Consider the following 16,729-nt stretch of genomic DNA (forward strand, 5'->3'; position numbering starts at 1 on the left):
CTTGGAGACCGTCCGGGCCTTCCCGCGACCCTGGCACCATGCGCCCCGCCGCGCCTCCTCGCGGGCCCCGGGCTCCCCCTCTCCGCCCGCTGAGTCCCCGCGCTCGCCACCCCCGGAAACTCGCCGAGACGAGGCGAGACGCTGGAGAGCAGCGCGGAGACTGACCCAGACGTCCCCTCCGCCCCCAAGAGGCTGCGGATCCCCGTTTCTTGGGCTTCTCTAGCTTTACCATGGACCTGGCGCCAGCTTGGCTTTAGGACACATTCGGAAGCCGGAGGGGGAGTCCAGGCAATTCTTTGGTTGCTAAGGTAATGGTAGTTGTGACCAAAAATGGGGGAGAAACAAGTGGGGGGAAAGGTGTCTTAAAACGGCGTGCCCCGACTCCCACCCCCCAATCCCTATGGGTTGATGTCATTTCATCGCCTGGGTGTGGATGCTGGTCCGTTTCAGATGCGTGACAAGTGTCGGGGTGTGCGCGCGTGCAGTTTGGGACCGTAGAGGCACGAGCTTACGTAAGTGGCGAGGCGAGCTGGCGTGCGGACTTGTGTGGGATGGGTGCAGGTCTGCACGGAAGGCATGCTCCGGGCTTGGGGTGTGAAGCGCGCACCCACTGGGACCAGTGTGCAGACGGTAGGTGCGTCCGGGACTCCCAGCCTCCGACGATGTGGTGGCGGCAGTTAGGGCAGCTTTACTTCACAAGCAGACCGTCGTGAACTTTCCCTCCGAATCAGCTGGCCCGTTTGTGGTTTGGAGGAAAAGCCAGCGAGTGGTAGGGGTGGGTGTCGGGGTCCGGTTTTGGGAACCGCAGCAGAAAGGGAACCCAGGTGTTGTCTCTTGAGAGGATGACGACTAAGCTGGTCGCCTGAAGAGACCCTGTATTTACAGTCACTGTCAGGCTCGGAGCAAGTGGCCCAGAGAGACAGGGAAAGTGACCCAGAAAATTTAATTTTGTTCAGAAGGAAAAGCTGCTGTATTTTTTTTTTTAATGTGGTGGAGTAGGGAGGAATATTACTTCCTTCTCTCTTGTTGAGAGGAGTGGCATTTCCACGCTACAAACTGAAGATATTTTGGATCTTATTGTTGGCTTGGAATTGTTCCCTGGGTGTTTATCAGTGCTTAGGCACTACATCTGCAGGGAGTTTCTTCAATATCTTTTAGCAGCCCCAGAGTAAAACTGCCCAAATAAGCAGAATTAGGTAAAGCCTAACCTTGCACCCTTTTCTCACCAGAGGGGGATGACAGGTGGAAGAATAAGAACTGGGCTTGTACGTGTCCAAATGGAGTTAGAGGCTGAGCTACAAGTGTGTGTGTGTGTGTGTGTGTGTGTGTGTGTGTGTGCGCGCGCGAGCGCTTTGTCCAAAGTGGTAGACAGAAAGGAAACTGTTAAGGTTTACCTTAATATGTGAAGGCTTTTACAGATCCATGTTCAGAGGCAGATGGGGAATTATGTGGAGGGAGCACTGGGGAGTTGGTGAGAAACTTTCTGTGACTTTTTGTGTGTTCTTTATGCTACGTGTTCTTCTTATTAATTGATTAATTTTGCAATGGATAGGAGTACCCTGTGAAACAAAGCAAGTTGAGGACTGAGGGGAATTTGAGAGGTACTCTTTGGAGATACACCTTTATAAGCAAAAGCTTCATGCTGAACTGAGAAAACCAAGATGATAGATTCTTTCTGAGTTCTCTGATATTATTGTCAAGCTAAATTGTTGTGTAAGTATGGTGATTTTATGTACTATAAACATTGGGGATATATATATATATATATATCCCTCACCCCAATAACTTGTCCTTTCCTGAAAGTGTCTGTAAATTCTAGAAATATCCACTACTGCAAGGTATTTTGATGACATAGGTAGCCACTGGTGCTTCCTTTTTCATACTCATTACATTGGTTCTTACCTTTATTTCCCTGTCTCCTTTAAAAAAGTTAAATTAATACTCACTGATATATTGCTGAGAGCTTCAGTAAAACAATGCTAGTTTTTCTTCAAGCGAAAAATTTTTTTCTTATCAAGTGAAACATTACATCATTTCTGCTTTTATGGCAGAAAGGTCTCTTTAAATGAGACATTTATTTATTTGTGAATGATTTTGTGGAAGAAGATAGCCAATATAGATATTTTTTAAAATGAGCAAACATTTCTTGTGAAAGAAAAACAATGTTTAATTGAAGCACAATTGACACTCAGTTTTATATTGGTTTCAGGTATAGAGCGTCATGGTCCAACATTTGTATGCACTGTGCTAGGATCAATAAGTCTCTAAAACAGTGGTTCTCAACCTTGGCTGCACATTAGAATCACCTGGGAATCTTTTTAAAATCCTGATTTCTGGGCCTGGGATCAGGATTTTAAAAAGATTCCCAGGTGATTCTAACGTGCAGCCAAGGTTGAGAACCACTGCTCTAAAAGGACATTTAGGACAATATAATTTTGCCAGTAATTTTGGATGTCTGATTGACCACGGGGACAGAATTTTATGTGAAAATAGGATCACTCTGTTTCTTATTTCTCTGATGTTCTCCCAGGCATTTTATCTCTCCAACTCTTTCGACTTTGCCAGGAATTGCTGAACATTCTGTTTTGTGCCAGGGGTTAAACATCAGGGAGATATGAGTAAGGAGCTCTGTGTCACATCAACATTTTTCAAAAGAGATGCTCTCAGAGATGTCAGTGCTGGGATTAATTTTCCTTTAGCCTCACAAGTTAGCTCATCTTAATTCGGAATGCTTTGAACCCAGGAAAGCATTTAACCTCTTCATTTTCAGTGCCAGCTGGAAGGAATATATTTACCAAATTCCATCTTTATTGTAACATATGGCATGATATAAATAATTACTACACACACACTGTCCTGCTGTATGGAGAGAAATAGGATTACAAAATAAACCTTCATGTTGAGTGACCTGCATGTAACATTTCAAGAAACAGTTTTACTTTTTAAAAAATTATTATTACAAAAGTAATATCTAACCACTGGGGAAAAATTGGGAAACTACAAAGAAAGAAAGGACATCTGTAGTTCTCCCACAGAAGGTGAACCATTGCATACAACTGTATATATTTTTCCAGGCTTTATTCTGATCACATTATTCATTGAATTTTTTTACCCCTGCCTGCCCACCCCCTCCAAATTTCAGATCTTGTAAATGAAACTTGGATATGTGTTAAAGTTTTGGAAAATTATTGCTAGTTTCCTGGATGGTTTTGATAGATTGGGCTTTAACTTTTGTTAGTGGTCCTTATTTTTAAAGACAATAGTTTCTCTGCTTATGTGTTTTCTTTGAAAAGCAAGATTTGCACTTTGGATCAGTAATACTTGGGGCTCCCTATAAGACTTAGGGATGAAAGCATCAGAAAAGAAATAGAACATTGGCCATGTTGGGTGGGAGACTTTAGTTCTGGTTTCAATCTCTCCACCCACTCCTCATGTGACCTTTGGCCTCTGGACCTGTTTCCTCCACAGACAAATGACACTTTTAGATTTAGCTCAAGAAGCTAACAATATATTTGTTGTTTTCACATTTGATAAGGATCATCTTTGTCTGAAGTGGGCTTTTTAAACACAGATGGCTGGGGGTCATCCCGGGGTTTCTGACTCAGTTGGTCTGGAGCAGCGATTCTCAACCTGTGGGTTGTGACCCCTTTGGCGGTCGAACGACCCTTTCACAGGAGTCGCCTAAGACCATCCTGCATATCAGATATTTACATTACGATTCATAACAGTAGCAACATTACAGTTATGAAGTAGCAACGAAAATAATTTTATGGTTGGGTCACAACATGAGGAACTGTATTTAAAGGGCCAGAAGGTTGAGAACCACTGGTCTGGAGAGTCCCCAGGTGATGTTGACCCTGCTGGTCTGGGGACCACACGGAGAACTAGGTAGTAAGCTCTTGGGGGCAGAAGCACTGTTTTACTTTTCGTTGCATCCACCCGTTCCATGCCAGCAATGTACCTGCCAGTAGGGGCTCAGTAAGCATTGGTTGAATCGATATCAGTTTCTCCATGGGGGAAAAGCTTTCTGAAGTAGTCAAGAGAAAAAAGACCATCATCCAGAATATGAAACTATTAAGTCTGTAATGAGAGTAATAATCAGTCATGAAATGAAGTTCTTCAAACTACAAGAAAAGCAAAAATGCCCACAAGTAGGCAGTTAAAATGCACATTAAACCTAATGAGTTACATTAAATAACAACTCAGAGTACCTGCTTGAGATGTTACAAACCATGAAGCTTATCAAATGCTTCACTGTTGCCTCCCAGAGGCAATTCATTTTCTGCCACATCTACATTCCAGTACAGGAGGGAGGAGGAAATTCACTATTAATTACCCTAACTACCAAAGCAGCAGCTAAAGAAAGCAATAGTCCAGACAGCACCCCAACATTCTCATTCTCTCTCTCTCTCTCTCTCTCTCTCTCTCTCTCTCTCGGTAGAGCAATGCTCACTGGAGCCCACAAACATTCTATGAGATAGGTTACTGAGGAAACTAAGAGAGGGCATTGAGGGGGTGCATTTGATGACTAGGAGAGTCTAGCGGGCTGAAATACCCCTCTTTTGGTCAACCATCTGTGGCTACTTTGTGTCTAGAAAACAAATCCTTCCTTTCTACTTACATGTTAGAAACATAAGCTACAGCCCTTTTTATGTATGGCAACTTTAAAAAGATGTGTAAATATTTGAATATGAGCAAAGTAGCTGCTTATGTAACTGAGGCTGCTCAAGTGAGTTGTGGTGGAGACTAGCTGTCTTGGCTTTTCTAAATACTTAGGTAAAGCCATCAAAGGAAAAGCCATCTTTAGTTTTTGCAGAGTAGAGTTCCCACTAGTGTCATGCTATTTTCTTGCCCAGGGGGAAGTGCACATTAAACAAAGGCTTCTGAGATGAGTATCCTATGTGAGATGAACTAGTGGTGACACCCCTCGGAAGTAGCTGAGGCATGTGTATTGCACTGAGACCTGGCCAGCCCCAGGCCCTGACAGAGAACTGTGATCATTGGCTCTTCAGTAGCACAACAGGCACAACCCTGTTAATTGTGTTTTTTGAACCTCAATTTCCTCATCTGTAAAATGGGAATAAAAAACAAACTATCCCTTCAGTGTGTATGGCTGTGAGGAGCAAATAGGATCCTGTATAGTGTACAGGGCAGAGGGGGCATAGTAACTTGAGGAGATGGACCATGTCATACCATACTATTTGCTAATAATATTGAGAATCAGTTGTTGATTTGAAACCTCAGGAATTCCCTGGGTAAAATCTGAAACCAGCTTCCATACATGGTGTGCAAAGAAAGACACAGACCACGAAAGGTTGGTAGGTGGCAGACTTAATAATCAAGGGAATGTACATAGGAGGGTTGGGCAACAAGAGTAGATTTCCACACCCACCCACTAGAATCTTAAAAGTTTCTATAGAGGCCTTACCAGGGTTCGCTCACATATACAGGCCAGATGGTCTCAGCAGCATCTTACAGTCTCCAGGCTGTGTTCTTGAAAATGGTTCTCACTGTGGAAACAGTGGGCAGAAGGATCGTTAGGATCATTCCAAGGACAGGGAGGGGCCGAGGAGCTCCCAATTGCCAGGATCCAGATCTTGGGTTAACTGGCGGTCACATCCTCTCCATGACCTCCTCCGATAAGTCTGCTGGGAAATAAGTATTCCAGGGTAATGGTTTCCCTCTTATTTTTTGTCTGTTCCTGAGGACTTGCTATATCAGCCTAGCATCTGACGGACTCCTCAGTCCCTGGGAGAACCCTGCTCCATAGTTGTAACGTTGGATTAGAGGAGGCTTGTAGAAAGCAAATAGCCCAGACACTAAGTGGAGAGGGTGGACCGGCAAAGACCTTCCTCTGTGATAGCCAAAGATGTATGTGTTTCCTGGAGCCTAAAGGCCATTAGTCACGACAGGAAGAGAAGGGGAACGTGGGGACTGCTGCTACATGGATATCTCTTATGCCAGATGGTGACCCACACCCGGAACAAGGCCATGTGTTATGTTTTGTCTATACCCTTGCTATCTCTTTCAGTTCTTGGCACATGGTAGGAGATAGTAAATGTTTGCTGAGTTATTGACTTTCAGAGTGACAGCTATGGGAGGGTGAAGATGGGAGAAAGGATGTATTGGTGCAGATGCGTGGACTGCTTCAGGTGTAGGTGTGTGCATGGACCAACTGGGTCCAGGTACATAGACAGGTACGAGTATGGATGCAGGGACTGGTGTGAGTGTGGGTGCATGGACAAGTATAGTGTGAATGCAAGTGCAAATACTTATAATCTCCATTCTTATTTTTTGCTTGATTTTGCCTAGCTAGATCTACCTCAAACCCTCTTTTGTAATTATACATTAATGTTGGTCTTTACCACTTGACTGTGGTCTGGTTTTCTTAAAACCATAATTTTGTCTTGCTGTAGCACAAAGCCACACACATAGTAAATGCTTGAGAAAAAATTGGTTTTCTAAACAGAAAGTTGCCCAGTCTACAGAGCTATGGATCTGTCATATTGCAGTGGACTGATCTAATGAAATAACAGCCAGCATTTAGAAAAGTTTTTTTTTTTTTTTTTTGCAGATCAATGCCTTTTAAGAGGAATTAGGTGGTATTGCTCCCATTTTACAGGTGAAGAAACCAAACCTGAAAGAGATGTTCACTCACCTGAGGTTAGATAGTTATTGAGTAGAGACACCAAGATTTAAACTCAGCTTTTACCTGATCTCAAAGTCCCGAGTCTCTCTGATATATCACAAGGTGGCGAATAGACAGGAACCCTACCCTTGAGATCATTTCAGTTGTCTCGAAGATGATAGAAATAAACAGAAAATTAGCAGTAAGGATATTAAGTGAAAAGAATGTGTGGAATTTTATAAGGCAGATTAGATAGCAAATAGATGACAAAGATAGTAAATACAGTTCAATTCAGAGAGAGAACATTATATAATCAGATCCGGAAGAGACAGGCTTTGGGAAATAGAAATTTCATAGTTGAAGAGAGGAATACCAGCAAGCTTTTCAGGTGAGAGGTATTGATGATAATTGGTTGTTAAACCAATTATTGTTTGCTTTCAGAGTAAGAACTAGTTTTTCTGGAAACATGGGACCCTCTGTCCCATTTTTGGTAGAGACACTTTCCCCCTTAAAAGCCACGCATGTGAGATGATGAATGGCATCTGGCCTGGATTCCAGGGCTGGGAAGCATTAGGGGTGGGTGAGAGCTGTGTTAAAGCAAAGAGACTGAGCTGCTCAGAAAGCCCCGTTGTGGTCGCACATTTTTAATCATTAGCAACTAATTCCAATTAGAAAATGTGCAGATCTGCATTGTCCAATCCAAACCAAACACCTGTTTGAGCTGTGTTTTTTTTCCTGTTTGCGACCTCTCTAGAAGAAAGACAACAACCGTAAAAAATGTCTGGTGCTACGTAAGTGCTGCTGTGTTCAGATTCCAAACCAAGCAGGAAGATGCCATTATATTATTTTGCTGACTATACATCCTAAAACAAAGACTGATTCAGCAGCTGGTCAAAATAGAAAGTATGCATTCAGAAAGGATAAATGTATTGATTATATTTTAGATTTTTTTTTTTAACTTTGAGAGTGGCAGGTAGTGGGCAATTGGCTGCTAGCTTCTGCCCTTAGGCAGGGGTATGTGACATTAGATGAAATGACTTAACGCTACGGAGGGCTGAGAAACTGTGATTGCTTTGAGGGCATTACTGAAAGAGAGAGTGTTCCTGGAAATCTCTGATTTACTCAGGGGGAGGGAGGAGAGGGGAGTTCTTACTCCAGGTCACCCCGTTGGTGTAAGGCAGTGGTCGGCAAACTGCGGCCCCTTGAGTGTGGCTCTTCCACAAAATACCATGTGCGGGTGCGCACATACAGTGCGATAGAAACTTCGTGGCCACACTCAAGGGGCCAAAGAGCCGCATGTGGCTCGCGAGCCGCAGTTTGCTGACCACTGGTGTAAGGTCTTCCCCGCTCCTCGCCCTGCTTGTCCACATTGGTAGGAAGTCCCACTACTGAAGAACTTTTCTGGATGATGATGATCAGATATGGCTGTTTTCAAGAAGTTTAAAATCCTGTGGGGGGGGGCGGGGAGATGGAGAAACAGAATGTGGTAAGACAGACACATATCGGTGGAATGAGGGAGGGGTTACTTCCCACTGAGAGATTTCTTTGAGTGGATGAGTTGGACACTGGAGGGCCAGTGGGCTTGGTGGCAAGAGTGTGCTTGAGTCGTTTCCGTGTAAGTACAAGGACAGAGGTACAAAGGATTTTTAATACCCCCCACCCCCTACTGAGAGCCAGGTCCTTAAAAACCTTTCAGGCATGAGAAATCTGTAGATAAACTTAAAAATAATGGGGAAACAGGGATACACGAAACAGGGATAGTGTTGCAAGCAAAACTGTTTAATAAATATTTATGTTCACCGAAAGAAAATGGAGAACACAAAGTTGATTATGAGTGACATTTACCTCACCTTCTGCTGGTAATAGAGGATGTGCCACAATGAATGTCTAGTTACTTCTTACTGTTTTTCCGGAGATCACGCCCCTGCAGTGAAATACTTACGAGTGGTTTTGCTGTATTGCAGTCAATGCACAATTCCTATGCAAAGAGGCATTTCCCCCACTGTGTGAGGCTCCCCGTCCAAATGGTCAAAGCCTTTTAGACTTTCAGACTGGGGGGGTGACCACTGAGGCCTGGATCTTCCTGTGGCTCAAGGGTAAAGTGGATAAATTTGGGATAAACTTTATATCACTTGCTTGGCATGACTGATTCGGAAGTTCTCAGATATCTCACCCCAATGCATAGGGTATTTAGCTTCTTGCCAAAGTATGCTATCAATTCCAGGTTTTCGTTTCTTTGGCTTCCCTTAGCTTTCAAACGCGTCTCTGAAAAAACCACTTTCCTTGCCTGTTATCTGCCTTACAACCCACTCCCCAGCTTAAAAGAAATCTGTTTAATGCCCAGTTTCTTATATTTTCTAGTTGTCCTTAACAGGAGGGATTAGTTGGCTCTCAAAAGTGTATTTGGAGCCCTGGCCAGTTTGGCTCAGTGGATAGAGCATCGGCTGCAGACTTAAGGGTCCCAGGTTTGATTCCGGTCAAGGGCATGTACCTCTGTGCAGGCTCCATCCCAGGCCCTGGTTGGGGAATGTGCAGGAGGCAACCAATTGATGTATCTCTCACATCGATGTTTCCACTCTCTCTAAATATCAGTGGGAAAATATCCTTGGGTGAAGATTAACAACAACAAGAACAAAAATAAAAGTGTATTTGGAAATAGATCAGTTTGAGTTGGGTTTTGGTTATTGGGAATTCTTGGTGGGAGAAAGTTTTCTGTGGTTGAGATGGGTCATGTTGTTAGTTATATGAAGATGAACAGCGATTGACAAGATTAGAAATGCAAATTACGGCCAGTCTATTGAGGAACTTAAATGTCACATAGATGATGATGATGGTTGGTGATGATGATTATCATGATGGTGATGATGGGGATTCGGGGCTCTCAAGGATGTGGACAAAAACAAAACAAAACAAAACAAAACAAAACAAAACAACTTATAACTAAAGTAAAATTCAAACCAACTGAAACAAAAAGGAATTTATCTGACTCATGTACCTGGGAATTCAGGCATGGCCAGATCCAGGGACATAAATGCTATCTCAGCACTCTTACTTGATACCTTATCATTTTGACTGCCTCCTTCTGTAACACTAGAGAAAAAGTATATGGTCATTCATATTTCTACTGTTACATCCTTTCAACACAGGGAAGGGATGTTTTTACTTACAGTGTCCTTGTCTCAGTCTCAGGGAAGGACCCTGATTAGTCCTGATTAGAGTCTTATGTCTCCCTCAATGCAATCAATGTGTCTAGTGATACAGCATATTCTGGCCAGGAGAGTTCACAGGCTCACCTTTCCCTATCAGAGGAAGCAAGTTTGATAGCAAGAGAATATATTGGGCAATCAGAAACAGTAACTGCATCCGTCTGCTAAACTGGCCGAAGGACTTTGGGTTTTGTTTGCTGGGCAGTGGAGAGTTATTAAGAATGAATGCAGAGTATTTCAACCGCTCTTTGAGAGTTCTGAAACATTTTAAAGAGCTGGAAGACTTTCACTATCTAAAATGTAGTTTTCAGATAATGTGAGGCATTCCTTCAATGGTATGTTTCTAATCTCGTTTCACTTCTATACCAGCTCTCTCATTCAATGATTATTACTTCTGGTCTATGCCTACTGCACAGACATCAGGGTGAGTGTGTATAGCGGTGACAGACACAACCCCTGGGTCCTCCACCATTCCTGTAACCATATGCCCGCAATTATATGATTTTTTGCATTGCTCTTTCTGAGAGGGCCTGAGTCCCACCTTGCAAACCAGAGATGCTATATTCTTTTGTCAGAACATTTGCACTATTCTTCTTTTAAACATAGAATTCTATTCGTATAACATATTTTCAAGGAAGTATACAAATCATTGTTTAATGAATTGTCAACCATGTTACCTCCTCCAAGAGATAGAATATTACCTATCCCTCAGAAAACACCTCATACGTCTTCCCTTTCCCCCAGTAGTCACCACTAACCTGATTTCTGTCACCATATGTTTTCATTTTTGAAATATATAACATATATATATATATATATATATATGCACACACACATATCACACACATATATACACTGTTTTTGTGGCTTCTTATGTACAACATTGATTGAAAAATTCATCAAACAATGAATTTCTTGTGATGTTGTGATGTGTAGCAGTAGTTTATTCATTTTATTACTCTATAGCAACCCACTCTATAATATTTCACAAACTGTTTATTCATCTGCTGTTAATAGACATTTGGGATATTTTCAACTATGAGTAATGTTGCTATAAACTTTTTTATATGTGATTTTAGTGCACATATAAATGCATTTTTGTTTTGTATACACCTAAGACTGGATTGCTGGGACATGGAGTACATATATTCAACTTTAGTAGGTCCTTACAAAGAGTTTTCCTAAGTGGTGTATCAATTTATACTCCTGTCATCAGTTTATGATTGTTTCAATTTTTCTACATACTTGTCAACACTTGGGATTGTCAAACTTTTGCATTTTAGCCATTATGGTGGGTGTGTAGTGGTGTCTCATTGTGGTTTCAATTTTCCCTAGTAACTAATGGTGTTGTGCCTTTTTAATGTATTTTATTTTGGTCATTTTTCTTTAATCTTTTGTAGTCCTTATTCAATTTCATTGCCCAATAATCAATTGGGTTGTCTGTCTTTTTCTTATTGATTTACTGTAGGAGTTTTCTTTTTAAAAACAAATATTTTTACCAGTTATGGGTATTTAAAGTATCTTTTCCTACTCTGTGGCTCTTGACATTTAATTCTCTTTCAATGAATAGGAGATCTTGCTTTTAATGTAATCCAATTTGTCAAACTCTTCCTTTATGCTTATTTTTTTTCTGTGCCTGCTTAAGAAATTTTTGCCTACCCTAAGGTCATGAAGCTGTTCTCCCAATTTTTTGGACGCCCTCTTGTTTTGCATTTTACCTGGGGTTTTTTATCTATGACATAAAGAGAGGATCCATATTTATTTTGTGTTTTTTTTGCATGTATATCCAGTTAACCCAGCACTACTTATTGAAAAATCTCCTTTTATCCACCTCTTTGAAATGTCACCTTTGTTATAAATCAGATGGGATCATTTATATGTGGGTCTCTCTCTGCTTTCTAGCCCCTTTCATTGTTCAAGTTGTCTATTCTGATACCACACTGTCTTAATAAATATAGCTCAATAATAAGTCTTGATATCCAGAAGTGTATGCCCTCCAGCTATGTTCTTATTTAAGAATAGCTTGGTTATTCTTAGCCATTTGCATCACTATATAAATTTAAAATATTTGATGAGATTTTGATTGGGAATGCATTAAATCTCTAGCCATAATTAATGTCTTTAAAATGTTGATTATTTCAATTCATTAATATGCTATAGCCCTCCATTTATTTAGACCTGTTATTTCTGTTAGTGTTTTGTATTTCTCTATGTTCTAATGGTATTGTACACCTTTATTGAGATATAGTCTTAGTATTTGAAGTTATTTTATACATTATAAGTGATATCTTTTAAAAATGTCATTTTCCAGTTATTTATTGTGGACATGTACAATCAGTTTTAAAAAATATATATATTTTATTGATTTTTTTACAGAGAGGAAGGGAGAGGGATAGAGAGTTAGAAACATCAATGAGAGAGAAACATCGATCAGTTGCCTTCTGCACACTCTCCAATGGGGATGTGCCCGCAACCAAGGTACATGCCCTTGACCGGAATCGAACCTGGGACCCTTGAGTCCGCAGGCTGACGCTCTATCCACGGAGCCAAACCGGTTAGGGCACAATCAGTTTTTATATAGTGACCTTGTATCCAGTGATTTTTCTAAACACACTTATTAATTCTAATAGCTCCATGTAGATTATTATGGACTTTCAATGTATACAATCAAATTACTGGCAAAACAGTGTTTACTTTTTCCTTTGCAATCATTATGTCTTTTATTTAGGTGTTTTTGTTTTTGGTTTTGCCTGTTGCCTTGGCTAAGACCTCTAATATGGTGAATAGAAGTGGTCATAGTGGGCATCCTTGTCTCATTTCTAATCTCAGTGGGAAAGTTTTCCAAGTGTGACTATTAAATATTATGGTTGCTGCGTTTTATACTATCCTTTATCAGATTGAGCAGTTCCTTTACATTCAGAATTTGCTAAGAGTATTTTCATGCACACATGTGAAATTTGCCCAAATGGTTTAGTTGCATGGAATGTCTAGCTCACCTCCCCCATCCCCCCCCCCCCCCCACTCCCGCCGGTCCCGGTCCCATATGTACTCATTACCTTGGGAGCTCTCTTTTTTTAAAATTTTATCAAGCCTTCCTAGTTCTTGAGGTTGTTCTGTTATACGTTAGACCAGGGGTGGGCAAACTTTTTGACTCGAGGGCCACAATGGGTTCTTAAACTGGACCGGAGGGCCGGAACAAAAGCATGGATGGAGTGTTTGTGTGAACTAATATAAATTCAAAGTAAACATCATTACATAAAAGGGTACGGTCTTTTTTTTTTTTTTTTTTTAGTTTTATTCATTTCAAACGGGCCGGATCCGGCCCGCGGGCCGTAGTTTGCCCACGGCTGCGTTAGACCCTCATTGTAGGAAGTGGTACATTCTAATTGTATGATGTTTGTTTACACCAGTGGTTCTCAACCTTCTGGCCCTTTAAATACAGTTCCTCATGTTGTGACCCAACCATAAAATTATTTTTATTGCTACTTCATAACTGTAACATTGCTACTGTTATGAATCGTAATGTAAATATCTGATATGCAGGACGGTCTTAGGCGATCCCTATGAAAGGGTCGTTCGACCGCCAAAGGGGTTGCGACCCACAGGTTGAAAACCGCTGGTCTACATGGTAACAAAAACCCCTCAGAAACCTACTCAAAAACCTGTTATTTCTTTGACTTGTATTGCTTCTGCCTGATGAGCTTTATGGGTATATCTTTCTTTTGTTACATCTGCTATCTCCAGCAGATGAAAAGCCTGCTCTTGCTGCTCCAAGTGCATGCATTATGGAGCATAGAAGAGATGCACCGATATTTAAATGCCTAGGTTGAGGGTTTTAAAAGGACTGATTTTGCCTGTTCTTAAAAAAAATGAAGAAAGAAAACAACAAAATTCCAAGGAACAAAACTGACATTCTTTTTTAAAAGAAGCCAAGAGGAGTGCCTTTCTTCTCGGATCCCCTGGGAACACGTCATCCTTTTTATCTCTTAGTCATCCCTGTCTTGTGTGTAAAAATTGGCAAAGCTCCTCTGTCACTCCTACTTCTTCTCTAGCAGTCATACATCCTTTCATGTAAACCAAGAGGATGATAAAATGTTACTTCTGCAGTCCCTGGAGTCGGTAGTATTAGTAGTATTAGACAGTATAATCTTAGCACCCATACTTATAAAATGTAATGTCTCTCATGTGAGAGGAGAGGCGTTTAGGCTCTCAAGACCCAAATTCTGATGCTGGCTCCATTACTAACCAGCCAGATGACATTAGAATACAACTTGGTTTCTCCAGGCCTCCGTTTCATCCTCTGAAAAAATTAAGTGATTGGGCTTGTTCAGGGAACATAAAACATGCATATTTTTAATATATGCTTTTATTTTCACAAAATCTTTTATGTAATAGTAAATATTTTGAGCTCTGCAGGCCATATGGTCTCTGTTGCAACTATATAACTCTGCTGCTGTAGCATAAAAGCAGCCATAGACAGTCAGTAGACAAATGGGAGTTTATTTATCAAACTTTATGGACACAGAAATTTGGTATTTATAGTTTTCATGTGTTATAAAATATTCTTCTTCTTTCAACTTTTGTTGGCAATTTAAAAACTGTAAAGACCATTCTTAGCTCATAGATTATACAAAAACAGGCAGCCAGCTAGGTTTGTCCCCCAGGCCCTACTTTGCCAACCTTGAAGTAGTTGGTGGTCAAGGCTATTCTGGAACTCTGTGTTAGACATTGATATTGTAGTCCTTTAAAGTATAGTCTTTTTTCTTTCTCATGAGCATTGCTCAAAAGAGTCTTACTCCTTTCTCTTAGATTAATTAAGAATTAGACAATAAAAGACTGCATTTTTCCTTTGTTTATCTCCTCCTTGATGCTTGTTCTTTCTTTTTTGTAGACCCAAGTTTCTGACCTATTTAATTTTCCTGTATCTGGAAAACTTCCTGTAGCATTTCTTGCTGAGCAAGTTTGCCAGTGAACTTGCTCAGTTTTTGTTTGTTGAGCTGTAAAGAGGGAAGGTGGACAGTTAGAGAAAGTCGTTATTTTTCTTACACTTTGGAAGGATAATTTCACTAGATATAGAATTCTAGGTGTGTGGTGTTATTCTTTCAACATTGTAACTATTTCACTCCACTCTCTCATCTGCGTCATTTCTGTTGAGAAGCCCTCTATAATTGTTATCCTTGTTCCTTTATATGTTAAGGTGTTTTTTTCTTCTGGTTTCTTTCAAGATTTTCTCTGTCTTTGATTTTCTGCACTTTGAATATAATATGTTTAGGTGTAGTGGTTTTTGCTCTTGTTTTTCAACCCTGTCTGGTGTTTTCTGATCTTCCTGGATCTGAGGTTTGGTGTATGTCATTAACTGGAAAGCTGTTACTCGTTACTCCTTCGAATATTTCTTTTACTCCTTTTTCTTCTCCTCTTGGTGTTCCAATTACACTATGTTACATCTTTTGCTATTGTACCACAGTTCTTCGATATGCTGTTCCATTTTTTTAAAAAATATTTTTCTCTCATTTGGGAAATTTCTATTGATCTTCATTGAAGTTCACTGATATTTTCCTTGGCCATTTAGAGTCTACCAATGAACATTCTTAATTTATTACAGTGTTTTTTATTTTTAGCCTTTCTCTTTTTAAGGATTTAAAAAAATTCTGTTTTTCTGTTTTAATCACCACCTACTTTCCCCATTATAAGCTTTAACATATTTAGTCATAGTTATTTTGGGTTCCCTTTCAGATAATTTCAACGTCTGTGTCTTATCTGAGTCTGGTTCTGATGACTGCTTGAAAGCCAAACACAATGTGTGAGATATTAGGAGCTGAGACAGCTAGGCCGTTAGCGTGGGGTTTTATTTCATTTGGCTAAGGGTTGGGCTGTTTAATGTTTGCTGTAGCTGTACATGCCAGAGCTTCAGTTCCCCTGTTTTAGTCTCCTCTCTTGACTGCAGGTTTCCTAAGTGCTCCTCAGAGAGTTTGTGTTTTAGAGGTCCTTTTGCTGTAACTCACTGTTATTATACTAGAGCCCCATTGATGGGGTGGTAGGGTGAGGAGAGGAGAAATGTTCTCTAACCTCCCACTTAAGAGCAAATGTGGGACAATTTTTCGTTAGTAAGTGCAGCAACACTTCTTCTATTGTAATGGAAGGGAAGACGACTTACAGGATGGTTTAGGTGAGGGTGTCCCAAGATGCAAGACTTGCCCTCTACTGGCTTCCATTTCTTCAGTGGAGTTTGAAGTGCCCTCATCAACTGAGACTGTGTGTAAAGTTTGAACAAGCAGGAGACATGAGGTAACCAATTCAGAAGAAGAGATCAAACTTGGTAGGAAAACGTTTTAGATCTGGTGGGAAGTATTAACTAAGTTATTTAAAGTTTGTGCTCATGAATTTAAAATGCCTCTAGTCAGCCTGGTTGTGTGATTTCCTCTTGACCTCTGCCTCAACCCACCCCAAAGTGTTCCCTGCTTGGATGTGATCTTGGATATTCAGATATTGTGTGGATATTGTATGGTGGATACTCCGGTTCTGTCAGTATTGGGGATTTGCCAGGAAATATGACACAGAAAGGGGGAGGGGAGGGAGTTGAGGATATTTGCAAGGAAGCAATTGAGTGATTATAATGATGGAGCCAGTGAGAGAAGAAAAAACTAAAAAAGTTGTAGGTTGAATGTCTAGGTAAGTTTGGAGAATGTTTGTAGTGAATGTAGAGTAGCTGAGCTGTAAAGAGGGAAAGTGGACAGAGTGGGCGACCTGAGTGGCCCAGGCACTGGTGATGATGAGGTTCAGCATGTAGCCGTGCGAGGCAGGGGCTGGGGAGGAGGCATGGAGGAAAAGATTCAGGTGAGGAACTAAAAAGGATGGAGAAGCCAGCTGTCAGTTAGGTCTTGATCTGATGTACAGT

At 40.9% G+C, this 16,729-nt stretch overlaps 1 protein-coding gene across 1 annotated transcript in view; it reads left to right on the plus strand.

Moving 5' to 3' along the window:
• The first annotated feature begins 95 nt into the window (after positions 1-95).
• Positions 96-16,729, plus strand: part of RGS6 (regulator of G protein signaling 6) — a 463,491-nt gene continuing 446,857 nt past the window's right edge. The window contains exon 1 of the mRNA XM_006097588.3: positions 96-308. The gene's annotated coding sequence lies outside the window, so the exon portion shown is untranslated. The remainder of the gene's footprint in view (positions 309-16,729) is intronic.

The sequence above is a fragment of the Myotis lucifugus genome, unplaced genomic scaffold (assembly GCF_000147115.1).
Source record: "Myotis lucifugus unplaced genomic scaffold, Myoluc2.0 scaffold_207, whole genome shotgun sequence".
Taxonomy (NCBI): domain Eukaryota; kingdom Metazoa; phylum Chordata; class Mammalia; order Chiroptera; family Vespertilionidae; genus Myotis; species Myotis lucifugus.